This window comes from Anomalospiza imberbis, chromosome 10, assembly GCF_031753505.1.
Source record: "Anomalospiza imberbis isolate Cuckoo-Finch-1a 21T00152 chromosome 10, ASM3175350v1, whole genome shotgun sequence".
In the NCBI taxonomy this organism is placed as follows: domain Eukaryota; kingdom Metazoa; phylum Chordata; class Aves; order Passeriformes; family Viduidae; genus Anomalospiza; species Anomalospiza imberbis.
In genome coordinates this window covers 25,826,185-25,853,832 of record NC_089690.1, presented here as the reverse complement: position 1 = coordinate 25,853,832, position 27,648 = coordinate 25,826,185, and the positions used below count along the sequence as shown (strand labels likewise).

The following is a 27,648-nucleotide window of genomic DNA, read 5'->3' as shown; positions in this document are numbered from 1 at the left end:
GGATGTAAGTACAATTCTGTGCAATTTAAATAGCAGAAAGCAAACTGAATGACCTTTCCCAATGTTTAGGGGAGCACAAGAGCACTCCTAACCCTAAAAACCACAGATGTGGAAGCAGCTGACTGGAGGAGGACCAGACCCTGACTATCACATGCTGTCACAGTGACTTTTCCAAAATCCCCATTTACACCATGTAACTGCTGCACAGAACCAACAATTTACAGACCTGATTTCATTCTCTTTTAATTCTCATTTCAGCTACATGCTTGGCAACATTGTGTTTATGCTGCTCTAATCTCTTTGAAGAGAGAAAGAGTAGCTAAACTGTTGATTAGCACGTTGAAGGGTAATCTCCCTTTCTTCCAAGCTCCCTGTGTCCCTCTGGCACGCTGCAGGGCCCACAGCACTGCATTCTGCACACAGAAAAGGACAAGAGCTACGAGGAAGGGGTGGCATTTGTGTGCCAATATCAGTGAGGCAATGATCTATGAGGAGATGCTCCCCTATCCCCATTTCACACTTGCAGATAACCAAACCTTCAGCCTTCAAAGCTTTTGACACCGTTGCCTTGATCCTTTGCTGTTATCATTCTCCTCCACAACCAACAGAGTTGCTCTGCATGATCCATCTGCCCAGGCCTTCCTTCAGCACCACATGGAAGTTCTGCCACTCATCCTTTCACTCACCCATCTGTACTTGCTTACATCACACAAATGGAGGCCTCAAGCTTCAGTCTCCCCTCAATTAATTTAATTAACACGTTACTCTCGTGGGACCACCTCCCTGCCCTTCATAACAAACACTGGGGAAGGAAACCGCTGGCATTTGGGAGCTTGCTCCTGCTCCAGTTCCTTTCATCAGTGTCCTGCAGTGGTACAAACTGCTGCTCTGTGGGGCTGCAAACAGGCAAGAAGTCCTTGCAGGTCTTTGCAGTAGCTGAGTTGTTGACAGAGGTGCTGATGCTCCTTGTTGAGGCTTTTTGTGTGCAGTCTGACACAGCTGACAGTGTGCACTGTGGCTGTAACATCTCTGGACCTAGCCCAGATGTGCACGTGGAAGTCTGTGCAAGTGGACTGAACAAGTTAAAAGAAAGGGGGAAAAAAAAAGCAGAGTTTCCTGTCTATGCTAGTCCATCCTCTAGGGTGGAGCTGAACATGCTGGTGGACTCAAAGCAGGCCTGTCAGAGACTGAATGAGATGGGTATTAACACACTCCTACCCATCTTGGGAAACGAGGGAGTACAAGCCAGGGAGAAGACAGACACCTCAGCGTGCTGTCCTGAGTCATAAAATCACAGAATGGTTTGGGTTCAAGGGACCTGAAAGATCGTCTAGCTACCACCCACCTGCTATGGACAGGGATGCCACCCACCAGAGACCAGGTCACCCAGGACCCCATCCAACCTGGCCTTAAACACTTCCAGGGACAGGGCATCCACAGCTTCTCTGGGCAACAGTGCCAGGGCCTCAGCACCCTCTGAGCCAAGAACTTCTGCATGGGAAAGGCTCAGAGAACCTGACTGCTAGGAGAATACAGAGGGGCAGCCACTACAAACACACTGAGATCAGGAACAGCTTCAGTGGGATCCTGCACCTTCTCTGACATGGAAGTCAATTGTGCATGAAATACAAAGCCCTAGAAAAACAGATTTCATTAGTTCCAGTGCTCACGGAACCACTTGGACAATATGTTAAAAAAATAATAGAAAAGCTGGTCATAAAATATCAGCAGAATGGTGTTGCGCGTCCAGAAGCTAAAATGAGTTCTGAACAAGATGCCAAATAACTGCAACTTATTTTTAAGAGATCTATCGAATAAATGACCCTACTGTACCCATGGAAACTACTGTACCAATTCATCCTCAACAAATGAGAAAGTAAAAGCTGTTTCCTTAAAGAACTGCCTTAGAATGAACTAATCTGTAACAGTATTAGAAAATATTCGTGCTGGTGGTTTTTTTTTTAATTACACAGCACTACTTTCTCAAGACTAACAGCCACCCTTCTGAGCAGGACCTGTTACAATCTTCCTGACACTTTTCAGGGGAAAGCACTTGAATGCAAGTCAAAAAAGTCACCTGCATTTGCCTGTGAATAGAATGCACAGGTGTGAAGGTTCTCTGCACCTCAGTATGGGGCAATTGGTCTCTGATGGCTCCTAGACCACACCACCAACAACACAAATCCAGGGGATTCAGCCTGAAGGTGGGAGAGAAAAATGGGGGTTCAATCCTAAGCAGAGCAAGCAATGTCCTTCCTCTCTGCTTCTCTGCCTCTGGATACAAGGGCTGTGTGACAGAAACTGGGATGAGACCACTTGGAGAACAGACACGCTCTATCAAAGGCGGAGTGTGCACTTTGGAACTAACTTTAGTTGTGTCACTGAAAGCTTGAACTAAGTCTAATTACTGTTTCAGCCCATGGCATTTCTATCACTTGGTCTGATCTAACAGCACTCCTTTTTCTAATCCCTTTAAAATAGGCTGTTTTAAAGGTTTACTTAGGCTGACACTTGGACCACGATGCTAAAGTACTGTTTTTAAAAATAAAACTTAGCTGGTGTTCATTAGCAGGGTGACAATCAGCTTCAAGACAAGTGTAGCTTGAACCACAGGACTCATGCCTCTGTACTAATTTGATCTGAAGCTCCTGAGGACACCAAGGCACAGGCAGTGCTAGCAGAGGTGGGACAGTGGCTCCTTGGGCTCCCTGTGGCAGCCAGGAGGGCAGAATCCCACACAGACGCCAGGCAAGTGCCCTGCGCGCCTGGGAGTGCCGCTTGCACAACCACAGCCACTGGCATCAGTTTTGTGGAGCTTTCTCCCCAAAATGTTCTTCTTCTTCCTTTTCCCCTCATCTTTTTCCTTTTCCTAGTGAGGCTCTGATGTATCTGAAGGGCTTCTGCAGTTTGGTTTTAAATTGAATTAGCTCTATCAGATTTATTTTTGTCTGTTTGTGCCATGTGAGGCTTGAATGGCTTTCTGAAATACCACAGTGGCAGACTTTGGGGATCACAATACTGATGTTGGTCTTTAACCAGCTGTCTTCTCAAACATAATCCACGTCTTATTTTCCCTCTCCACAGCAAGAATAGTTAGTTTATATTTGAAATTTTCCATCTTTGAGAACATGTTTACCACTGCCTCCTTGAAGGACACTGGATCTCATTTATTTGGACTTCCTCTGTTCTGCTCTTGCTGTGAAGAAAAGCCCTTTATGTTGATGTGACATTATAAAAATCCATAATCGTAAAGTTAAAAATAAACCCCTTGCTAGAATAAGATCAGCTGAATATACTTGATTTCTTTATATTTGGGTCTGCCTTGTATTTTCATGTTTGACTTCAATTAAATTACTTTTCTTCAGCAATTTAGAGACCTTTCAGTAACCATGTGCCACTGAATACAAAAATCACATATTTCTTGCACAGATAAGAGTGCACACCATCCCAGGGTGTCTCACTTCAAAGGTCTTATTCCAACACAAACCTGCTTTTTATTGTCCCAGTGTGAGGAAACATCAACCAGCACCATCTGAACGTCCTCCTTGCCGCAGGGGTCAGAGACCAGAGCTCTCTGCACACTTTCTGACTTTTTCTATAACACCCACTGGTCCCGAGGAAGTGTTTGGTAGGTAAGAGGAAGGGATGAAGAACATCCCTTAGTAGAAGAATTCTTCATCCAGAGTATTTATTACAATCTTGAGTCATCTGCCACGGTGGGGAGTTTGATTCGCCAATAATTTCACACTACATAAAAATCGAATCTGTGATAATTTAGGTAGGCTATCAAGTACTGCTGATTTCCACCATAAACAAAGCAAAACCAGTAATTGCTTTTACTGAAAAATTATGTGTGTTTTAGGGTTTTAACACTGGGCTATCCCTGGGGAAGGAGAAGAAGATTGGAAAGCAGTGGTTTCAACAAACATGAAATTGCACAAAAAGTAGCAAAAATTAGATGACACCGAATTTCCACACATAAAAGCAAATAAAAATGCTGTAATATTGGCTTCTTCGATTTAATCCAGTCATCTCTGAGATTTCCATTTGTTTTGATATGAAAAATATCAATTCGTCGCAATACTGAGTTTTGCAATTACTTCATTGTGCTACCATTAGTAAGCAAAAGCTATTGATTTAAATAATGCACACATAAACATGGTTTTCAAACCAAAAGTCCTATTTTTCTTAAAGCTTTTGCTATTAATTATTAGAGTTCATCAGCACAATAACAAAAAACCCCAAGCACAGAGGGTTCAATCTCACAGCCCTTGCTGGCAGTGCCCATGTGTGAACACTGCATTTGCAGCCCTATTTTCTGGAAGTGAGGAAAAAATAATGATTTTATGGCAACAAAAGCTTTCCCCTCATGTGGCTCACAAGCTGCATGGCAGCTCCTGGCTGCTTGCAGTCTGAACTTTTGCAAAATTTAATATTAAGGCTCAGGGACTTCTGCAACTTTAGGAGTTACTCTATAGATGAGATCAGGAAGGCATGCAGAGGCCCCCAACTAAACTTATTGGAATCAACGACCTTAAATCTTTTTAGAATTTAAAATATGAAACTTCTCTCCCTATACTGCCAGAGTTTTATTCCCTCCTCTTTGCTGTTTCACAGTCTTACAACTGAGTGCCAGTAATTCCTTCAAGAATTTCAGGGTTATCACACAGGATTTCTACTTCTACATTTAAAGTATTCCATAAACTAAAAAAGGCAGGCCTGGGGCTTGGTGATGCAAAAAATGCTCCCACTAAAATTACCAGAGTGATAGACTTGGCAATAGATTGACAGACTGAGCACCCTGGAGGCAAGGAGCAGGGAGGCTGTGACTCCTCAGTGCCTCTCCGGGGCTGCAGAGCCACCACCCCACCCATGGGGAGCTCACCTTGAGCCCCACAGCAGTTCAGGCTATAAAGCACCCATTATCCTCGCCTGGTGCTTTGTTAAATTGACACAGATGCCATTTCCTATTATAAATAATTTGTTCCACAAATAGACATTTTCAGGAACAACATCTGTGCCTGTGCTTAATTTGCAGCATGCTGATTGTCTTACAGGAGTCAATGGGAGAGGTCACACAAGTTAAACGAGTTCTGAGAACTGAACGTGGTGGGATTGGGGCTCTTTGTTTGCATTTTTCTTTTGTTTTGCCTTTGTCTGTCATGGGTTTTGTGCTTCTTCAGTGTCACAGCTCCCATGGAGTGTGTGGGAATTATTTAGGGGTGATATTTGTATTTCAGCCTTTGCATTTCAGCTATTGGTTTAAATGAAACATTAAACATTTTCTAAATCATTTCAGGCCGATTTGGAAGCGGCTTTTTGAAAGGCAATTTTTAGGAGCATTGACTTTAACGGTCCCATGCTGCTGGTCCCAATCTCCAGATGTTCATCAGTGTTCATCCTGCTGAGCCCCAGGCAGTGCTGAACCTCCTCCCAGCAGACATCCATTGCCCTGCTGTTAGAGGGGCTGTGTGTGCTGTGGCTTTGTACATCCAACCTCAGCAATACACAGAAAAGGCTTCTGGTGGCAAGCATGAAAGGTGAGAGGTCCTCAATGTCCCAAGGGTATATTGCTACTTGAGCACAGCAAATAGTAAATACCAAACTGCCCCCAGGAAAATTTGTGTATTTGTAAGATCAGGAAATTTTACAAGTAATTCCTTCCTCCTCTGCCAATTTTCTGCACACCTGTAATCTATAATTTCATGTCCTGTATACATACACCTGATGGATTGCAGCCCTGTTGATATACTGCAATAACAAATAAATGGTTGTTATTAATGGGACTATAAAACACATGCTCAACCCCTGTGGAGCTCACTGTAGTGCTTTACATGCTACCTGCAGCACTGCCACTGCCAGTGCAGTGGAACATGGCATTCCCGGCTCTACCCAGCAGAAAAACCACAGAGGTGTGGCTGCCCCTCCAGGCATGAACAAAGGGAAACTTCTCACAGCACCACAGCTGTGTGAGAGGATCCTGACAGAAAAATGAATGCATTCATGTTTTTATCTCTGGTTAATTTACTGCTAAAGCTATATGGAAAACTGAAGGGTAATTGAGCTGGTATGTCTGGGCTTTCATTTCTCTTATCTCCCCATGAAGGATCAGACAGTAGGCCTTCCCACCCCACCAAGGGGTGACATTGCAGCAGAGCTCCATCATTCAGCCCATCCACAATTTGCAGTTCCTCTGATACAAACCCAGCAGCTTGGCATGTAGCTGCAGGCTGCCAGAGCCCAGCAGCCATCAGCTGAGGTTGTTAATCATTTCTTCTTCCTGCTGTGAAACTCTTTCAGGCATTCCTTCAGCACTGCCTTCCTTGTGCTGAGGCTTAGCTCAGGCAGCTCCCTTGGGACCTCAAAAAACAGCAGGGTTGTTATTTTTATGTGTGTTTAACAAATGAGTGAGACAGACTCCAAAGGCTTGTTAACTATCTGGATTTTTTTAAATAAAAAAACCTCCAAAACACCAGAATCCCCTGCTGCCAGTTCTGGTGATGTGGTTAAATGAAATCCTTGTTCTGCTTGGAGTGGGCAAATGGAATGGCTGGCACCAGCTCAGTGACACTCCCCAGTGATGGAAGGGCAGAGGTGCTGTCCTGAGCACGTGCTTTGTTCCAGGTTTGTCCTGCTCCTGCCAAGAGGAAAGTGGATCACGTTTCCCCAGGATATCTCCCCATTTCTTCTGCCCTGTGCTAGTCAGAAGACAGGTGAAAAGAGAATCATTAAGGTTGGAAAAGACCTTCAAGATCAGTGAGTCCAAAATGACTGAATGAGATGAAGGAGGCCAGGCTATCCTGGCGTCCTCTGCAACACTTCAGGACACAGTAATTCTGTTTTCCTGTGTGAGCTGGTGCTTGTCCTTCTGCAAGGCCACGGCTGTGTGGTGACACACGTGCTGCCTCATCAGCACCCAACTGCAGGGGATGAAATGCCAGGAGTACTTGGGAGGAGGGTGCTGGGTGTGGGGAGTTGAGGAAGGGCCTGCTCTGATAAAGAGAAACAAAAATGCTCACTTCCAAACTTTCACCAAAAATCAGGCCATAATAAGCACTTGTCAGCAGAAGAGGAAAAAGTGTTTCAACACCAGCTTTCAGGAGAGTGAGAAGAGAGCAGCAGAGCAGCAGCAGGAGATGTATCATCTCATTGTTTCTCGCAGGCTCTCTGCCCCACAATTAGGGATTTTTCCAAATCTCCCTTCCAGGATGAAATTTCCCCCACCAGGGCCTGCTCTTCTGAGCTTTAGTGTTGAAAGAAAAGAATGTATCTACTACCAAATTTGCTGCTGACTTCTGGCAGGGCTCAGCTAGGTTCTCATGGCCTGAAAACATGCTGAATTAATTTGGGCTGAGCAAATATAGACAGAAAAACATACTTACAACACAAGAGCTTATTCTGTACTATTTTACGTAAATGAAAACTCTCTGCCCCTTGAAGACACCTCCCTTCCCCTGGGGAAGTTTTTCAAACAGCCCAAAGCATGGGAACTGTCCAGGTCAAACACAGGCTCTTTAATCTCATCAGAAATACATAAACACAGACTTGCCCATCACAGAATCCAGCCTCCTCCACCCAGCAGCACGAGGTGAGCAGCTTTTATCAGTGCCAGACTCATTATCTTTTCTCCAGAGGATACTGGAGAAGCACCAGTCCAGCCAGTGTCTCCTGAAATGAAAAGACTGTGAAAAAGCAGGATGGTCCCACTTGGGCTGAGAGCAGGAGTAACAGCAGAAAAATATAAGAAAGAAATGTATAAACCAAAGGAAGAAGTTGCCAAGACCACGAGGAGTCCTTTCTGCTGCACCAGGCAGCTCTGATGGGCTCAACTCTCTGGAAGCACCACACTGAGCACAGGGTTGTACTGTCACAGAGAAAGAGCAAACTGCAATTAAAATAATTTACAGAAAGACTTAACCAGCATCACTCTGCCTGAGCAGCATATTCCTCTGGCAGTAATCTCTTCTATTTTTAAGAGATTAAAAACTAAGAGCAGCAGCATCTGGCCTCTAATTTGAAGAAATAACAAATCAAATGCCCCAAAATTGTAATTTGGTAGATTAAATTATCAAAGCCTACTCTTTTGGTGTCCACATCTGATACTGCTTTGATCTTGTTTATATCTTAGAAATTGTTTCATGGACTAACTTTGTTGATTATCTTCAAACTGGGACAGGTTTTATTCGATCAGCAACTCAGAGCAGCAGCCCGCTCTCTAAAGTGCAAATTAAGAACCAGGGAAGAGAAGAAAGGCTGGAGCTGTTTGAAGGAGCTGCTGGATGTTAACAGAGGTCAATACTTTGGTTTCATTTCTTAACTACGTATGCACAAATGACCTGATGCAATCCAACACTGAAAGCTGTGACCAAGAGGGGAGGAACAGCCAGCTCCAGAGTCTCAGCATCCTGGGCAGCGGATGATGGGTCGGGCCACGCCAGCCACAGCCACTTGGGACAGTTCTGTGGAAGAGATGATGGAGGCCACAGGAGATTCCCTCCTGGAAAGCCCACACCAGAGGGATCTCCCAGAGAGCTAGAGGAGAAGGCAGCCTACTCTTTTGCTAAAAATCATAACAGCACACGTAACTGGGGAAACACTAAGCAGAACAGAGCTTATAAAAGTGCATTCAACGAGCTGGCCACAACCCAAACACAGGGAAATGCAGATGATTCCACTCCCAACTCTTGTGGGTGCAGGAGAGGCTGAGAGAGGCAGCTCTGAGCTGGTGACTGCTGCAGCTGGCTCGGTGTCCTTGGGAGCTGCTGCTGTGCAGACCTGCTGTGGCTCATGCTGCAGGAGATGCTGACCCAGGGCTCTGCTCGGGGCTCTCTCCAGCTGCACCAGGCTGCAGTGGTCAGCCCTGGAGCCCAGCCCTGCTGCACCACGGTGACCGCGGGGCTGCTGCTAGTGCCCAGCTCTGAGGGCAGGGCCAGGAGGTGCCAGAGCTCAGCCACCTCCCAGAAAGAGAAATGCTCTAAATTAATGTGCTCTGTGACGAGCTGCCAGTGTTAGTGTGGCTTTTGAACTAGCCCCAATGCCATGGAGAGATTAAATCTTTATTTTAACAAGATTATTATGGTTTCCTAGGCAATCCAATGCATACAAACAATGGAGCTAACAAAACACTGGATAAAGGCATATCACTTCAATTCCCACATACTGCAAAATATTACTTGCCCTGGGGGAACTCACTGGGGAGGATGAGAACACCTCAAGAAACTTAACCCTGAAGAAATGAGCTGGAAACGTCAAGTCTGACCAGTGTGAACATGTTAGAAACTGCAGATGTGACATACAATCTCCAGCAATAACGAGTAAGATGCTTTACCCCTGAGCCAAGGTTTTGCCTGAATCATGTGAAAACTTTTTATAGACATAAAAAGAGAAAATTTACATACGCACACCTCTATCTTAAGAAAGAAGATTCTGCATCTGAGAGCCTGCTATATGATCTTTAAAGAAGCTCAACAATAATTTTATTGTTAGTCTTTGTGTTATGGTGCTTCCATGCAGCAATAGCTAGAGTCAGCTTCAAATTATTAATTAAATAAACATGCACAGAGATCCCAGGGGCATGATGCCAAAAGCCAGCAGGCAGTTCAGTAAAGGAGTGTGAATTCATCCAGAGTTAAAATTCAAATGCAGGCTATTCTTTGACAAAGCCCAAACAGTTCCTCCATCCCAGACTTTGCATGAACTAATTGAGTTTAAAAAACCTAACTTTTATGCCTCTATGCTTGACACTCCATGTCCTCTACTCAATCTGCAGCCAGTATTCCTGGGGAGGACTCACAAACCAACATCACAGCCTGATAAAGCAACCCTTTTTCTGCTCAAAGGGGTTTCCCCCTCTGCAACAGAACCAGCAAAACATGGTTTGCATCATTCAACAAGCTGCTTCTGCAGAAATACTCAAGAATACTCTGAGTTTTGTTATTAATCATCCCTCAACTATGGAGAACTTTGGTCCCACCAAAAACCTAAGAAACACAGAATCAGCTGAGTCACACCTTGAGATCCTCTCTCCCATCTGATAAAAAATGGCAGACACACAGCTGCAAACAAAACCTCCTCTCCCATAGAGGTGAAATCTGCCAGACCCATAAAAAATGGCCCAAGTCAGTCTGACTTGTGGGATTCAGCTCTGCCTTAGCAGCTCCACCTGTGCACCTCCTGAAGACCAGTGACAGCCGGGGCCGAGTGTCACCCAACTCATGCTGTACTCCAAAGCTTCACAGTGTAGTACATAATGAGTCAACAAGGCAGGAAAATGAACACATAGCTTCTTGGGGGTTTGATGGGTCCACTCAATGCACTCATTCTCCTGAGTTCTGCCATCTGGTACAGGAGCTAACCACAAACTGCTGATAAAGAATTTACATTGCTTTGGTACAGCACATTGCTGATCACTTTAATAGCTCCACTCCCTTTTCTTAATAAACCTCAGGAGACATCTTCTGCATTCCCTAACTCACCTAATCCATGGGGCGTCTCTCACAACAATGCCTTTGTTTCTTCCAAAGTTGATGGCAGCAATAAATTGCATTTCCACAGATTAAATCGATGCATCACAGAAACACTGCAATGCTGCTTAGAGCAGAACTTCAAAGAACACCAGTTCACGTGAGCCAAACCCCACAGGGCCCAGGAGCTGTTGGAAAGGAGAAGCACCGTGGCCCTGATAAACAGAGTTGCCTCCATGTATGTCCTTCAAGTAGAAGCTGATATGGTAAAAGTTGGAGATCCTGTGACATATTTTATAAAGAGCAAGGGTCTCTTGGATCAGGCTTACAACCAGTCCCCCTTGCTGTATGGATAGCATGGGTTTGCATGCTCAAGGCTGTGCAGGAACTGAAACCATTAGAGATACTGTACTTGCCTCCAAAGCTGTTAAAGGAACGTCTCTCAGAGCATTAATTACGTTTACCCTGCCACACAACTCCCTTAGACTCAGCCTGTCTCATGGACTAATCTGGACTCTAGAGAGCACACCATCTCTGAGAAGATACTAGCAACAACATATGTGATCCTACTACACAGAATCACAGAACATGCTGAGAAGGGATCCACAAGGATCATCGAGTTTAACTCCTGGCCCTGCACAGGACATCCCAAGAGGCACACCATGTGCCCAAGAGTATTGTCCAAATGCTTCTTGAACTCTGTGCTGTGCCACTGCCCTGGGGAGCCTGTTCCAGTGCACAACCACCCTCAGGGTGTGGCACTTCCACAGCTGGAGAGGCCCTGAGTGCAGAAGTACCTGTGGGCCATGCAGGCTGATAAGGCTTTTTCATGCTAGAGACAGGCAAGTTTCATCAGCTGCATCACAAAAAGCACCCTAACTTTGGGAATATACATCTTCCAGAAGGGTTTATGAGAAATAGACTCCATTGCTCCTCTCAGAAATATGTTCCAGCAGTTCATCTTCCTGGGTGCTAAAACACACGCCTTAGTTTACATCAAACTGATTTTAGCACCCAGCTTGCCTGCTAGCAAACTGTGAGTGTAACACAAGCAGGAGCCTTGGAGAGCGGAACCTCCCAGCCAAGCTCACTGAAACCAGACAGGAGCAGCTCCAGCGGCAAAATGCTTGTTCAGGGCTTTAGCAGGAAGCATGGAGTTTCTTCCTTCTCTTTTTGGTACAGTGGAATATTTCAGACACCAGAGGTGAGAGTCACAACTGAAACTCTGAAGCAATCCCATGTGAAGCACTTGGGCACCCAGGAGGAACCAGGTGAAGGCGTGTTTTGCACAAGTACCCACATCATTCCTGTCATGCATGGATGAGCTCTTTCTAAAACACACCAATCCTCCAAGAATATCAGTGATTTCTGTCTGTCCTTCACACAAACTTTTGCTGCTAGGATCTTTAGGGCCAAGGACTGTCTCCTCATTCCATATTTATACAGCACCCACTGACTCTGAACTGAGGCTTCCAAAGGTGCTTATCTTAACCTCTGTCACAGCATTTTTTCAGTCCTGTTGGTCCAGAGTCTCCCTCAGCAACAAAATCACTATTTACTCAGCTATATTTATTTTCTTTCAAAGGATATTTATTAATTATTTTTTTTAAGACCATGTGCTTGTCGCGTTTTTTCAGCAAAAATGTGCCAAGAAATTAATAAAACACCAAACCCTCGTCAAACAGTGCCAAGAAATGCAGAAATGTGTTTCTTCACCCTACACCTCTTCAACATCTCTCTGCCCTCCCCAACAAGCCTCTGTTCTCTCTAAGCCCCGGGAGCACTGGTGCCCATGGTCATTACAGAAGTATTCAGGGTGCCTGCCACAGCTGATGACAGCTCTATAATCATGGTGTAATTGGATATGTTGCCATGCTTAAGTCAGCTGGTTTGTGTTGGAGGTTTCAGCGTGGCATGCCTTCGAACTGATGTAATTCTCCATGTTTTGTCTGAAAAGTGTGGCTTTTTGGCAAGTCCCTCTGGAGCCCAATGAAAGAAACCTGTATTTTCCAGGCCCTCCTTGGCCGCAGTGATGGTTGGTGGTGGGCTGACACATGTAATTCCCAATCTCTGCTGGTCCCTGGGAGCTTGCAGAGCGCTTGCCCACAGAAAGACAACTGTCAGCTGAAACCAACCCAAATTCCTGCCTGACTCTAAAAAAAGAGATTCAGCCATTCAGAAGCAACAGAGAGATCTGCCAACCCAAACTGAGTCCCTCCAAGAAATTAACTCCCATTTGTTTATTACTGAGTATTTGCCACCTCTAAGTACCATGAATAGCTGAAACATATTCCAGCCTGGGAAGCTGCCAGGGGCTGTTTTCTCCAAAAGGCCGACTCGCATATCCTGGTCTCGCCGATGCCACTCCTTCCAGTCTGTGCCCTCTTCTCTCAAACCAAGCCCCTCAAACGTGATCAGTCTTTTCTGTTTGCAGCTGCTGACGGCACACCGGGCTTGCCCTGCCTGGCCCTGGACCATCCTCCTTCAGGACTGGGTGTTCAGAGCTGTTCTGTCAGCAGGCCTGGAGAGAAGGCAACACTCTTTCCCTTCTCCCCAGCAAACAGGTATAGGACCACTGCATTAGCTTGGATTTTAACTGGCTATGCCCAGAATTGTGCTCTCTAGGAGCTGCAGAGGCAAGATCCTGAGCTCTATTTATCTATGCCAAAGGATAAAGAAGTGGTGCTGCTTCCAGAAGGTTCCAGAGTCTGGGAGATGGAGAGTACCATGGCACTACCTGACTATAAGAATATGACAGCAGTGATTCTCTACTTAGGGGGAAAATGGGCTCCTATACAAGACTTGTACATTCCAGAACCAGTGGCTAAATTGAATAGAAAATAGAAAGTGGAAAATAAAGAGCCACTCCCTTTTGAAACCTCATAAATGACAGTAAATCAAAATAAGAACATCCTTGTCTCCTCTCACTGCAGGCAGGTCTGAACAAAATAGTAGGATTCTCTGCAATTAATTGCTAGTGTATCCAAAACAACAAATCAACCATTTTCATCTGTTACCTGAGTGTGTTCCTGTCAAGGGAAATGTAAATTTAGAGCTGGTGAGAATAACTTCTGATGACTGGGCAACAGTGCTGGAAATTATTCATTCCTTTACCCTACTTTTTAAAGGTACCTTTCTTCATTCCATTTTAACATTCAGCTACAAAACATTGGATAAGTCATGGGAATTGCCACCTTACTGATACGGCATCAGCAGCAATCAGCTCATACGTCACACAGACTTGGCTCTTTCTTACTAGGTCACTACTCCAGAAAGACAGTTTCAGAAGGAAAGCAGTGGACTAACCTGTACAAAAAAAAAAAAAGCTTTTTTGAGGGCTGACTTTAAGACTCAGCAAACAAAAGCAGAGATGGCAGCAGCTGAAGGCAGACAGCAAACTTCCTGTGGATCATTTTCCCTTCAGGCGACTCACTGAATATACAATACACAACCCTGTATTGGAGACACTCCCAAATCCTGGCTACCAACACCACACAGGCTTCCAAGCACTCCCCTTTCACACTCACTCACGCTGCCTTTCACAACCCAGCAAGTACACGAAGTTAAAGAAGATCAACTGAAAGTGACCTTTAAAATGGAAAAATGTTAATTTCAGCTATTGTTTTATGTATCTTCAATAATGAATCCCCGACCTGACCCAGGCTGCTGGGCTCTCCAGCCTGCCTGGCTGTGACTGTGCATGCGAAATGCGCGCTCAGCTCCCCAGCGCGTCCCGCTGCCTCCGTGACCCGTTCCCCAAGAGCACAGCTCGATGCTTTTGACAGGCCTACCTCACCTGTCTGTGCAAAGCAGAACTGCAGAGCCAGGGATGAAAGGTGCTTGGTGAAGAGTGAAAAAGAGAATGACTGTGTACCCAGACACCCCTTACATACAAAGCTGCAAGTGTGGTTTGGCCAAGGTGAGTCCTTTGGCAGGAGAGCAGTGGTGAAATGACAGTCCCTGTACTGGTAATGTTCAGTGAGGTTTGTACACACACAGAAAGGTTTGGCCATGTCAATAACTAAGTCACATCTCCCCATGATACATGCTTTTCGTGTTGTTTCTTCTTTTTCAAACTTGATATATATCATGCTCTTAGGTTTACTATATACACACATGTAGATACAAAGAGATAAGTATCCAAAGTATTTGGGCTTCAAGAGTCAGGAATTGGGGCTGCTTCCATACATAATGCATATGTTACATACAAAGCCATGACTAAAGCATTGTGGTAACCTTCAGAGCAGCCTCCAGGTGATGATGCATAATTAAGGGACTTGCTAAGCCTAAAGCTACTGAGAAAAACCAATTAGAGTAAAACCAAACCAAAGCAAACCCCTGTTATACTTAAATCTAGTTTTAGACACCTGTTGTGGAGGATTTATAAAACACCCCTTAAAGCAAGTGATTCACAAGCCACAGACAAGTGACAGGCCAGAAACAGAACCCAGGAAGCTGGTGAGGAGATTGGCAGTGTGCTGGGAGCCTTACACGAGCACCTGTCCTGACACACCCTCTGTGCGTCTTAAAAATGCTATGACTCAAAAATCAAACCACAAAAACATGTTTCATAAGAAATAATGTGTGGTGGCAAGTTGCCTACAGCAACATTTAGTATTTTTTCTTCTGTCAGCAGGAAATCTGGAATTTTTTCTCTTGCCAGATGAACACTGTCCACACTGAACACCAAGGGCACACAGGGCTGCACAGCAGGGAATAACACTTCTTGGTTGCTTTCATTAAAGTCACTCACTTTATATGATATTTGATAGAATTCAGCTTGTGCATCGGACGTCTCTTTGGGACTCATTCCCTGTACCCAGTTGAGAAAACTAATTCTATCTAAAGACTTAAAAGAGCTTCCTGGGAGTCTAACAGATGATCACTGAGGTTTAAACCTCAGGAACACTTCTGTGCACACGGATCTTCCCATGCCAACTCAGATCTTCGAATTTTTCAGAGATGTTCTGGGATTTGAGCTTTTACTTAAGCCAACATTTTCCACTCTGAACCATTCAAAACAGTTTTTTATAATTAAACCCAAGCAATGCCACAGTGGGAACCACTTGGATGATGAGCTGCTGCACAAGTCAGTCTGTTGAGATGAATCAGTTTGTTATAGATCAACTCTGTATTCATGGAGGAACCCATTTACGTTAACAGCAGATTACAGATGCTTCCCTCAACACAACACAAACTCTCCAGGTAAGGTTTTTTACAGATTTTTTACAGCAAAATCTGAATTTAATTGCAGCACAGGAAAAGATGTAGAAGAAAAATGTTCAACCTGCCCTGAGAAATTAACAAAGCCCACGTGTGAAGCACATGTGTACTGTGCTGAACACATTCCAACTGTATTTGCACTGTGGACACTGTCTTACATACGACAGCGGGAGGAAATGTTCACCAAGTCACAATGAACGTCCTTTATGCACGTCAAGAAAGGAAAGAAAAGCAGCAGATATGGAAGAAAGTATAACATGTGGGACCTACTCAGCATTTTCTGTGGAAAGGCAGACCACATTCACAGCTCGGAGTCTGATTGAAAGCCTTTTAGAAGAAATGCTCCTACTGACTTTAGTGGGATTTTGGATCACATCCACCAGATCCCAAATGCTCTCCATTATCATACGATGAGTGTGAATATACACCTTCATTAATATGTCACCTTTTTCAAACTTCATAAACAGACAAATATAGGAGAGTACAAAAAGAGGAGGTATGCAAGAGGATCTAATGAAGAAAACACTCAAGGTTAAAAAAAGGCAAACAAGCGTATAATTATTGCTCTTGACACTGATGATGTAATATGGTGATGGAGAACACCCCTCAGAGACAGATGGAAGTCTGAGCTGTGGCTTCAGGTTCTCACACCTCAGACACTTAAATTCCACCACCAGCTTCCTGGTTTGCACAAAAACCTTATTCAGAAGTTAGGGTTTAGAGAAGCAGGCAGAAAAATCACTGTTTGTTGCCCACTTATCCAAGCACATCCAGTTTGCTTTCCTCACGTTTAAGTTTGTGTTCCTACTCGCTCTTTTGAGATCTGTTTCTGCTTCCTGGTGACGTGTGGCAAGGCAAACCGACACAGCAACCATAAGGGTGTCAGCCCCTGCCTAACTCTCAGAACTTGCCTGCGCCTAGCTTGATTAGGAAGTGGGCATGGGTTCTTATATTGTTTAAATTGTTTTTCCTTCTTTTTACTGAAAGTTTTCTCTGACACTGTAAACAGTGTTTTAGGCAGGCAGGTAATTAAACGCTCATTGAAACAACTAATTAGTGCAGTACCAAAATAAGAGATTTTTATCCGGTGCCTTAAGGGCTGGGGTCTTCAGAGGGAAAAGAGTTAATTTGAACCTGAGAACTGACAGAGACCCAGGGCCTCAGACAGGGCCTCAAATCAAGTCTAAGCTGCAGTTGATATACCAGAATTATAACATCTACTGTGGTCACCAGCAGATGTTATTGAACAACTTCAAAGCTAAACACTAAGTACAGAAGAAAATAAATATTCTTCTGTACTAAGAAAGGGATTAGCACATCACAGCAAGGACTGCAAAATAAATATCTAACTTCTAATTGTAGCTCTCAGCATTCTAATTACTTATATGCCCCCCCTAGACAGACGTGCCGGGAGCGCCGGCTGGCTCTGAGCTCACGGAGCTGCTGCACGTGGAGCTGCACAATCTGGTGACAAGTGCCCCGACTGCTGTCACAGCACGAGAGCAGCACTGCCGGGACGCTGCTGACAGAGGCCCTCTGCTCGCGTCACAGGCAGGCAGGGAGGGCAGGCTCACCAGCTCCTGGTACTTCCAAATTGAAACAGAATGCAGAGCTCTGCCCTCCGTTTAGAAGATGAGACTTACTTTGTCAATCAGTTTTCAACATCATTTGCAAATAAATGCTTTTATAAAACTGCAGGGACTGCATTTATGATCTGATATAAAAATCAACAGATGCCTGTTAAGTTATTATAATGAAGAACTTGTTCGATGGGATTTCATTCATTATTGTAAGTGATTTACATCCTATAAATCACTTCTCTGGGGATTTACTTATTTTTCCTTTGGCTGGCAGTGCTACTCATACTGTTCCTGCTATTTTGGAGATGAAAGTTTGGAACATCTCACATATGTAGAATGAATAAATATTACGAGACATGCTGAGAAAAGCTGTCCTGTTTGTCAAGTGTCTTTGGCTAAAGGAAATTCTGAGCTTCTTGTACCATCTGTGTCCATACCCACATACACTCACCACACTGAGCCCTCTTCATGCAATTCCAGCCTCAGAGCCAGGTGTCCCGGCTGGGTGCAGCTCGGCACATCTCCGTGGATCTTGGCTGGTTCCAGGCAAGTGAGAACCTTGTTTTACCCCAGGAATGACTTCTCTAGTTGGTGCAACACTGGAAGACGAATCACAGTGACCTGCAAAGAATCTACTACTACGTCAGTGGAGGAGATGAGACACACTAAAATGTGGCAGCCTGAGACAGAGTGAAGATGGGTTCCATGTGTCCTGAACTTCCTGCTTGCAGTGCCAGAGAGGGGAAATCCAGGCTAGGTTGGGCTTGAAGTAATGGAAGAGTACTGCAGGCAGAAACCACAGACATGTTTGACTTGCAATCAAGCTAAATCAAAGGGGAAAGGTACCCACAAAGTCTGGATAAGCAAAATTGGATGTGGTGCAGAACACGAAATCAAAATCAAAGGGAAAATAATGCCAGGGAAAGAGACCTGGAAATGGAGAGTAATTCCATCACAGTCCTAAAGGCTTCGGGTCCCACTCTGTAATTAAAGCATGTCTCCAGCTGAAGCTATCTTCAATCTACAGAATGTAATGGGGAGACACAAATGAATAAAAACTATTCCATGTATGAAAATCTGCAAGACTGGTCCTAACACCCGAGCTCTTCCCCCAGCAGCTCCCACACAAAACTGTTGCTCAGCAGCTCTGTGTGCTCCAGCCTCCCAAGCAGGGATGCAAGAGGAAAGCCTGCTGACTTTGAAGATTGGCTGATCACTGCAAGCTTTGTCTTGCCCTCAATCCCTTTCTCTTTGCCTTGGATTTCAGTACAAACTTCACGTACCCAGATGCAAAGGCAGAATTTTGAGTGGAATTTCTTGTGCGTCTGAGAGCCTCTGAGGAACGGAGGTCCTGTTCCCAGAAGGTGCTGAGAATGATAACAGTGTGTTAGCCAGCTTGGATACACAGAGCCTGATGGAACTGTATCAGAGCTCTCTGGTAGAAAGGTTATCATCAGCCTTTGAAATGCAAGCCTTTAACAGGGAAGATTACGCAGGTAAAAACTGATAGCAAACTGAGGAAGTTTCACTTTGAAATTGGCCCTTTGGGAACCGTAAGGATGAAACAGGATCAAGTTGAAGGGGAATGGCACTACCTTGGCAAACTGACCATGAGCACATGGATTTGGATGAGCAAGGGAGGCTGCTGGACTCTGTATGCCATGCTGGGTCCCTGCTGGAAAGCTAAAACAATAGAAAACTAGGTAAGATAAAGTTCTAGATGAAATACCCATCTACTGCCCAGACAGACCGAATCCTATTGACTTCCCCACATCAGAAATCATACTATGGAAAACATGAGCAGCACCTGGGGAAGTTCTCTAGAACTTTAGTGTCCCTTTTTTGTTTTTTCTTTTTTTTTCTTTTTCTGAAAGCAGCTGGAACACAGAATAACCCAGGGGAGCCAGCAAAAATACTGTGCCTCCAAAAATAGCAGCCTGCCAGCTGGGGTTGGGCAAACAGGCACGCTGTCTGAGGGGCCACATGTCCAGCTGCTGAGTGACCGGCCTGGCCGTCCAGCGGGGTGTCCGAGTGTCCAGGGGCAGCAAGGGCAGCCCAGCCTCGCGTGTCTGCAGCCCAACAGCTGCGCTGTGGTGCCTCCTGCATAATCACTCCCATCCCTCTCCTCGTCCCAGAGGGGGTTGGCAACTGCTCCCTTGCCTCCATCTGGAGAAGCAGCTGGACATGGCATGCCAAAGGAAAAAATTCCAATGGGGCAAAAATAAAAATCTTTCGACAAGACAATTTTTATGCTAGGAAATGTTACCAACCCGAGTCCCATAGGATCTCACTAACTAGTAATTTAATATTTCAAATCCAAGGGCGCAGTATTTCCTCCTGAGGAAAGAAAAAGCTGGTGACTAGCAGCCCTGTAGGGAAGGAATGTCTGTGTGGTTTTTCCTCCCTTCCCTTCCCAACTGAAACAATGTTCCTTTGCTCCATAAGCACTTCTTTGGCCCCTCAGACCACCTTTCCCACCAGCTGCTCTCTCCATTTTAACCACACACACCCCATGTGTGGTAGGGGCAGTGGGGACCCACATGGCTGTGCCGAACACGTTGGGGACCCATGTTGCCTTGCCACACGTCACCAGGAAGCAGAAACAGATCTCAAAAGAGCGAGTAGGAACACAAACATAAACAACGTGAGGAAAGCAAACTGGATGTGCTTGGATAGGTGGGCAACAAACAGTGATTTTTCTGCCTGCTTCTCTAAACCCTAACTTCTGAATAAGGTTTTTGTGCAAACCAGGAAGCTGGTGGTGGAATTTAAGTTGCTCTCTCTCCATTTGAACCACACACACCCCATGTGTGGTAGGGGCAGTGGGGACCCATGTGTCCAGGCCGAAGACCCTGGCCTGGCTTTGTGCCCACCCCCCCTCTGCAGCCCCAGGGAATGGTGTAGGGGACCCCAAGCCCAGGGGACCCCAGGCCTGGCTGGCTGTGGGCCCAGGCAGTGCACCCCAACCTGCCTTTTCAGCGAGAGGGAAGGCCTGCCCCATCCATGCTGTGCCACCTCCAGCCAACTGTAGTAATTTGCCCTGAGAGGTAATATCTGAAAACACCCCCCAGAATGGAAGGGAACAGTCAGTCAGCAAAAATAACCAGGCCCTCAGCCACAAGGCTGACAAGACCCCTTCTTGTTTCAGGAGGCTGCACTGCCCTCTGCTTAAAAACCTGGACTCACCTCACTGAAATCAGGGCTCCTCTGGGGAGGTTATTCAGGCTTTTAAATATACAGCTTTACTCTCTAAGAAAATGAACAAACACACCAGCCCTATATTTCTCCTGGAAATGTGCACTGTTATCTTTAGTAAAAAGATATTATTTTTATTTTCAGAAAGAAGCTCCAGGGAACAGTGCTTTAAACCAAAAATGATGTTATTTCTCAAACAGCCAAGAATAGTTGCCTTCTTTGTGGCTGGTCTTAAAACTGAGATTTCCCCCCAAATGACCCAGTATCTTTAGAGAGGGATGGACACAAGTGCCAAGAAAAGCCCTCTTAAGCATGGAAGTGAAAAAAACCACTTGGCCACAGAGCCCAGGAGGTGTGCAGGCTCCCACGCTGCCCCCATGGGATCTGCCCATGTGCCCCCTGTGCCCTGCTGCTGGGTACCATGTGGAGAGTCTGCTCCCTGTCCCCAGCCCTGCCCTGGGGAGCTGACACAGCTCAGGGTACGCCTGGCTCCCAGTGCAGCACAGGCTTTAGTCACTGCAGAGGTGGAAAGCAGGTGGCCAGGGCCAACCACATGTTCTGTGCAAAGAAGAGTTTTCCTCTGCTCCTCTTTTCAACTTCACAGGATCCTTGAGCAAGAAAGCTGGTTTTAAGCTGGAAGTTATTGTAGAAATGTGATGTTTAAAATCAAACATTTCAAAAATACAACTTTAAGCAGAGGCTTAAGCTGTTAAACCATTGCACCCCTCTGCAGATGGAGAACAACTAAGTTAAACTGTAAGCTCTTCCCATGGGGGACTGGCCCTTCCAGATGCAGGCTGCATGCTGGGCAGCATTTCCCTGTCTCCCTGACACATCTGTGCTCTTATCCCCACAGAACCAGCTTTCAATGAAAACAAGGTTAGGGAAGCACTGGCACTTGTCAGAACTCTCTCAGTATTTTACCTGTGTAGACACCGCTCAGTGAGAAGGTTCAGTGCTATCTGTGCTATCTGTGCACAGCATTTGGGACTGCATTCTCATCTCTGATGCTCAGCTTTGTCTTCATACAGTGTGCCTGGTTTTAGACAGACTGCTCTCTTCCTCAAGTCTACCACTTCCTCCCTGAACAACCAAGTGCAGAGGAATCACACACAGTCATCAGGTGGTGCCACCTCAAACAGGGAGCAGTGTGAATGGGGAACCCACTTGGTGACTGTGCCTGGGCTATTCAGGAACACCCTTCTCCTTTCCAATGTGAAAATTGCCTCTGCAGTGTAATTCTCCTTCCATCAAAGTGAGACTCACCAGAACACACTGCAAGCTCTTGCAAATTGCTGTTTTCTGGACATGTTGCTTTTATTTGTGCAAACATCCCTGCTCCATCTGCTCAGCTTCAGGCACATATTGATGCTGTGGCAACCTGAAAAGCTCCTGCTCGCTGCACAGAGAGCAATGTGACTTCAATGACAATGGTTTGGAAAGGATCTGGGGCCAGAAGGAGACATGAGGAGTTGGCCATTGGCTATGCTGTTAGCTGATGAGTAGCCCTGGGGGTGAGGAGATGCCAAGGACTCACCAAAAGCTGAGAGGAAATGGGAAACTTCCCAGAGCATAGGAGGCTTGGCAAAAGCAGCTAGTACTGGGGGTGGTTTGCAAATTTAAGTCCTGAAAGTGCAAATGACAGTAAAGCTACAAACAGAAAAGGGCACAGGGATACATGTCTTGATGAACTTGGGATCCTGGAACTATCGTTAAGGGTGAAGCATATTTCCCAAACCAGAAGCTTATAATCCAGTTGTTCATAACATACCCATAAAAAATTTAGGAGAAGAGAGAGAGGATGTCAGCTAGTAGAGATAAGCATGCACAAGCCTGTTTTGGGCTCATCAAACTGCCTGGCAGCTGCCATGGCTGGCAAGGCCCAGCTTGCTAAAGACCATGCCAACATCAGTGGCCGTGGGAATGGCCCCAGTCTTCCCCAGATCCCCTGTGAGCCCAGCCACTGAGGATGGCCCATGGGAGTGTACACAGAGAGACACTGACCCTCCTTCCCCACTGAGGAAATGGTGTCTCTGTGGAAGGAGACCCCAGAGGGCTTCTTCCAGGCCATTTCCCCAGCTCCCCGTGCTTTCCCAGCAGCACAAGTAACACATGTCTGCTCTGGGCAGTGGCTCCAAGGCAGAAGGCACAGGCACAGCTTTTGCCAAGGACAGCACAGGTTAATTCCCCTCTCTGAACATCCTTGCAACAGCACAGGCTCTTCAAAGGCCATGGCAGGGACAAATGGAATGCCTGAGGTGCTTCTGGTTGACCAAGCCTTCCTGCCTTGCTTTATTTCTGCTTCATCATCCAACCCTCTCTGCTTTTGGGAAGTTGGAGCACAATCAAAGCAGCTGGTATTCAGCTGGACAAGACTAAAAATATGCCTTCTCTCCATATGTGTGGAACAGGAATTTTTGTAGCTGTATGGAGCTGCTTAGATCAGAGGGACAATATTCAGCTTAGCTTTGCTGATGTCCAGTACCTTTGCCAACCTAAGCCAGATAAAGAGTTGACAGAAAACATGTCAGACTGTTGAAAAACAGCAAAGGTTCAATGAAATCAGAAGCAAACACACAAAACCCAAATAAATCCAATAAAAATATTATCTGTTGGTTGGCTTTCCCTTTCATGTGCATTAAAAGTAAACCAAATTCCTCCAGTCCAGATGACTCTTGCATGAGTTTTGGAGAGGCTGCAATCAAGGACAATTGATTAAAAAGCCTGAATACTGAATGTGCCCAAACACTTCTACAATCTAGCAAGATGTGGGCTGGATAGGAACTAATCTCCCTTACTACACCAGCCTGATGATAAGATCAAAACCTTCCTTTCTGTCGAAGTTCAAGCTTCTATATGGTCATGCTATTAAAAACCTCATCAAATTCCAGTATCAGAACAGGCACATCTGAACCAAATTACAGTCTCTCATAACTGAAAGAGATAAGCACAGGAATAAAGCATTTAGAAAACAGCAAATTTTAAAGTTTGATGTATTTTTTCTACTCTCAGTTTTGTAGTTAAATACTCACATTTGACCTGTTTTTATTTATTACATTTTCTCCTGGATTCCAGATTGTGACACTGCAAGTAAGCCCATAATAATGAGGAATATGCATTTTCAGAAGCAGTAGATAAGGAAAGAGCTCGAAGTCCAAGTGACTGGACAGAATATAAACTCAGGAATACAAAACTCTAGCCTGGTTGCGGTACCCAACAGTTTGAACACTGATAGAAGGGGATTACTGACAGCTGCCTCAGCCAGACATCACCACAGAGAAATCAGGTAAAGCTGAATTATATCATGGATTTGGTTTGAAAGGATGGAAAAAAAAAAAAAAAAAAAAAGAGTGACAAGCACTTAGAAAGCTTAGGAGAGGAGAAGAGATAAAGATGAGTAGGCCAGAAAGAAAACAAAATGGAGGGCAAGGAGAGCAGAAGTGCTGACAGCACTAATATAGAAGCAGATGACAGGGAAGACAAGGAAGACAGTTCGTGGTGAAAAGTAGGATTTATGTATCACAATTCTGGCACCATTCCTGAACATTTCTGAGGGCAAAACCTCCAAAAAGAACTACATTTAATGTGATGTATATTCAAAAAAGCTTGTACCCCTCTGGCTGCCTCAGCTGCTGACTCCAAGGTTTCCTCTTCCCCAGCTCAGCTCCCCTGCTCGTTTCGTTTGTGTGACCCCAGCTGGGCTCTCATCACACATTACCAGTCCTGCTCATTACCACACGAGGTGATGAACACACCGAATGCCTTCAGCCACTGCGGGAGCCCTCATCTACTTGGAGAGAACAGTTCATTTTTTATGGGAGTCATTTAGAGCTAAATGCCAACCTCTCTGTTCCCACAGCTCCTCTGACACCAAAATGCACGGCAAATCTCTTCAGAGCTCTCAGAATGGTTTGTGCAATAAATCTTAACAGCCTGCTAAAACACGGCCAGTTGCTGAGGCCCCAGTGGATTCATGTGAAATTTGCCCCCCTCCCCTTATAGCCTTCACTAAAGGAAAAAAAAACCCACTCCCCCTCAAGCCATGAAGAAGACAGAGAGAGAAACCCTGTACAACAGCAGCCTGCACATCAGAGCAGCATTATTGTGGTTTCTGGGCTATTCTGATACAACAGTGCTTCTTTGTTAAGGCAAATGTCAGCAGCAGACACTGAACACTTCTTCCAGACCTGAGCTTTTCACTGTGCAACAGTCTCCGGTGATCAGCCTTGCCCAATTTCTGTCATTGAAACGTGAGCTCCAGGGCGCTTCAAATGCTACAAGCAGCTGCCAGCCAAGCTTCAAGCACTAAACAAATGTTAGTTAAAAAAAAAAAATCATTTTGTTATCTACAGGTACCATTGAATCATCACTTCTGAAACCCTTCCCAGAAGCTCTGAGGATCCAATGTGCAAAACAGTCTGCAGGGAAGAGCTTTGCAAGCTGGGGCACTGTCACTCATTAGGCAGCTTTGGCTTTCACCATTCCAACTATTTTCCTGCAAATATTGAATCAGTTGCTAAGGGATTTCACTGGACAATATGATATCACTCTATTATTGCACCAGCGGCTATATATCATCCCTAGAAAACAGAAGAGCATTGTTAAACCCAAACTTAGATTCTTGTCCATACAGCTGTAGTGGGAAAGGCTCAAGAATCCATCTGGTGGGGCAGCTCCCCTCAGCTGACGAGGCTGCCAGGGGTGCTTTCCCCAGCATGAAATGCAATCCTGCCCATTGCAGTGGGAAATCCTGGAGCAGGTAGGACAGACATGAGGATAAACCATGCCTTGAAGAGCACATACAATCTCTCCACTCAAAGCAAATATACACAAGTTGATTGCAAAAGGCATGTTGTAATAACACATCACTTCCCAAGAACGAAAGTATATTAATAAGAAAACCTGAACAAGGGCTTTTATTCCCATAAAAAATCTGATTTAAGTTAATAATTTGTGATATGGGGTGGTTATGCATGTTACAGGCAAAGAAACAGTAGTCAAGTATTTAATTAATCATTCTTCTTTTATTTGAAGAACCCTAATGATTTCCACAGGCTGTTTTCATTTTATGAGCTTTATCACCAACTGTTTGCAAGTAGCAACTGTTGCTCTGTATCATAAGCTCCAAGGAATGCCAGTCTCTGTAGCACCAGGGGCAAGTTTCAGTTTTCTGAGTTGGATGAGAAGGTCCGAGAACGTTTTGGGGCTTTCCCACAGTTCAGTGAAAGGTGGAGAAGCAGCAGTACGTAACTGCACTTCTGTCAGGGCAAGCCAGGCAGGTGGCACAGGCACCTTTCCAAGGGAAAGGGGATGAGAGGTAAGAGCCACTGCTTGGATTTGCTCTGTATTTCAGGATTCTATGTGATAGCACAGCCTGAGCTGCCAGAGGGTGGGGAACACTGGTCTGGTGCTGCTGGGAAGCAGTGTCCAACCCTTGTAAGCACGCACCACTGCCCTGTTCCCTTGTCACAGGGTCCGGGCGTGCTCCTGCCTACACATGGTGCTGTTGTGTGCTTCCCTCAGCCCTTGAACTGCCTGGTGCCAGCGCTCTTCAGCAGGGCTTGTCAAGCAGAGGATCTCTTGATGCACAGGGAAACACTAACGCCACTGCAAATGCTCAAATGGGCACATTTAAAATTCTCCTCTGCATCAACCTGTTGCAAATCAACCCCTCTTTCTCAGCTATGCAAAGGACTTGCAGAGAGAAAACAGCTCAAGAGTCATGATCTCAAAACTCAGCCACTCTGGCAGTCACCTGGTGGTGTTCATGGGGGGCTGAGGCACACCTGTGCACGTTTCCCAGGGGCTTTACAGTGCCAAAGTACGTGAAAGTTTGCAAAAGGCTTTCTGGTTCACACTGGAGCTTCCCCCAGGTCTCCCAGCAGAGCTGGATTCCTCTGGCAAACACTCCCACTCCCACCCCGGGGCTGGGCTGCCCCAGCCACAGCCCTCTTCCTCTTCCTCCTGTCCTTGCAGGACAGGCAGCCCACACACTACAGGTGGGACTGGCCTTTTTAGAGCATCAGCTTGGACCAGAGTATTTATAGCAAGTCACAGATGAAGGGTACAATAATTACTGATAAATAACTTCCTAACAGGACCAGCACATTTGTTCTTAATTAGCCTCTATTCACATTCAATGAATTTACGTTTCTGCTGTTATTAAAAATCTTTGCAGAGGACAATCAATAGAAAGTTATGACAGCAAAATGCTAACAGGCGTGTTATACACGGATGCATTTGAAAATCTCCATGCAGTGTGAAAATGACCTTCAAACCACAGGAAAACAATATCTGCATTTCTAATATTCCTTCTTCCCAGCCAAATGGATTTCGCTGTACTTTTGGACACAGTCCCCTTCCCTCTGAATCATATAACGTGAGGAAAATTATTAGGATCACTGATCTGTTCAAATGACTGAGTTTTTCTGACATCACCCTCCAATGGGGAAAAAAAGCCCCAAACAAACCACTACCTCCAAAAACCACCACCCAACCCAAAAAGTGCCCCATGCTCAGAGGGCGTGGGCTCACACGGCGTGACACAGGCAGCAAGGGCAGAAGTGCAGCTGTTTGACTTTTGCAAAATGCAAGGTGTGACCCTGTTGTGATTAAAGCCTTCTTGCCTGGCTCCATGCTGGAGCAAAGCAGGGAGTTTTGCTGGGTGGGGATGAAAAAAAGCCATCAGAAAATTCTTGCTACTGAGTCATGACACAATGGATAAAAATAATTTAGCTATTTCACATGCTTGGGAAGAAATAATTTCAGCCTGTGGGGACAAATAGGGATTATCTAAATCAAACACAGAGAAAAATCTCACTTTGTCTGGTATTTCTTGTGTTTAAGTATGCAATACCGTGATGGGTCGCTCCTTCAAAATCTCCTAAACTTGATCCAGCTTCTGCAGGTCTGGATTTCAGCATCTCATCAACAAAATATGTTTGTAACAGTAACAGTCATCTATTTCCCCTTCCAAAAGATTGATCATTGCTTATTTTAATAGTTACTTTAAAAATTGGAATTCTTCCTACTGAGCGGAAGGCTGGCCAGTGTCTCAAATCCGTGGCCCAAGCGTGACTGGAGGATACAGAGCCTGCTCTGCCTCATGGTCACAGGCAGCCCCATGTCCTGTCCTGCTGCTGCACACCCAGCCTGCAGCAAAGAAACCAGAACACCTGCTCTGGGCT

The 27,648-nt window shown here is 45.4% G+C and overlaps 1 protein-coding gene and 1 long non-coding RNA gene across 8 annotated transcripts in view; one reads left to right on the top strand and one right to left on the bottom strand.

The window, feature by feature from the left end:
• GPC1 (glypican 1) overlaps positions 1-27,648 on the bottom strand; it is a 200,695-nt gene that overhangs the window by 42,843 nt on the left and 130,204 nt on the right. The gene's annotated exons all lie outside the window — the stretch shown is intronic.
• On the top strand, positions 21,013-25,719 carry LOC137480266 (uncharacterized). 3 transcript variants are annotated; one of them, XR_011002768.1, is made up of 4 exons: positions 21,013-21,209; positions 23,537-23,747; positions 24,121-24,203; positions 24,321-24,990. It is a non-coding gene; the product is annotated as an uncharacterized lncRNA (long non-coding RNA). The 3 variants fall into 3 exon arrangements; XR_011002769.1 differs by lacking the exons at positions 24,121-24,203; positions 24,321-24,990 and adding an exon at positions 25,516-25,719; XR_011002767.1 differs by lacking the exon at positions 24,121-24,203.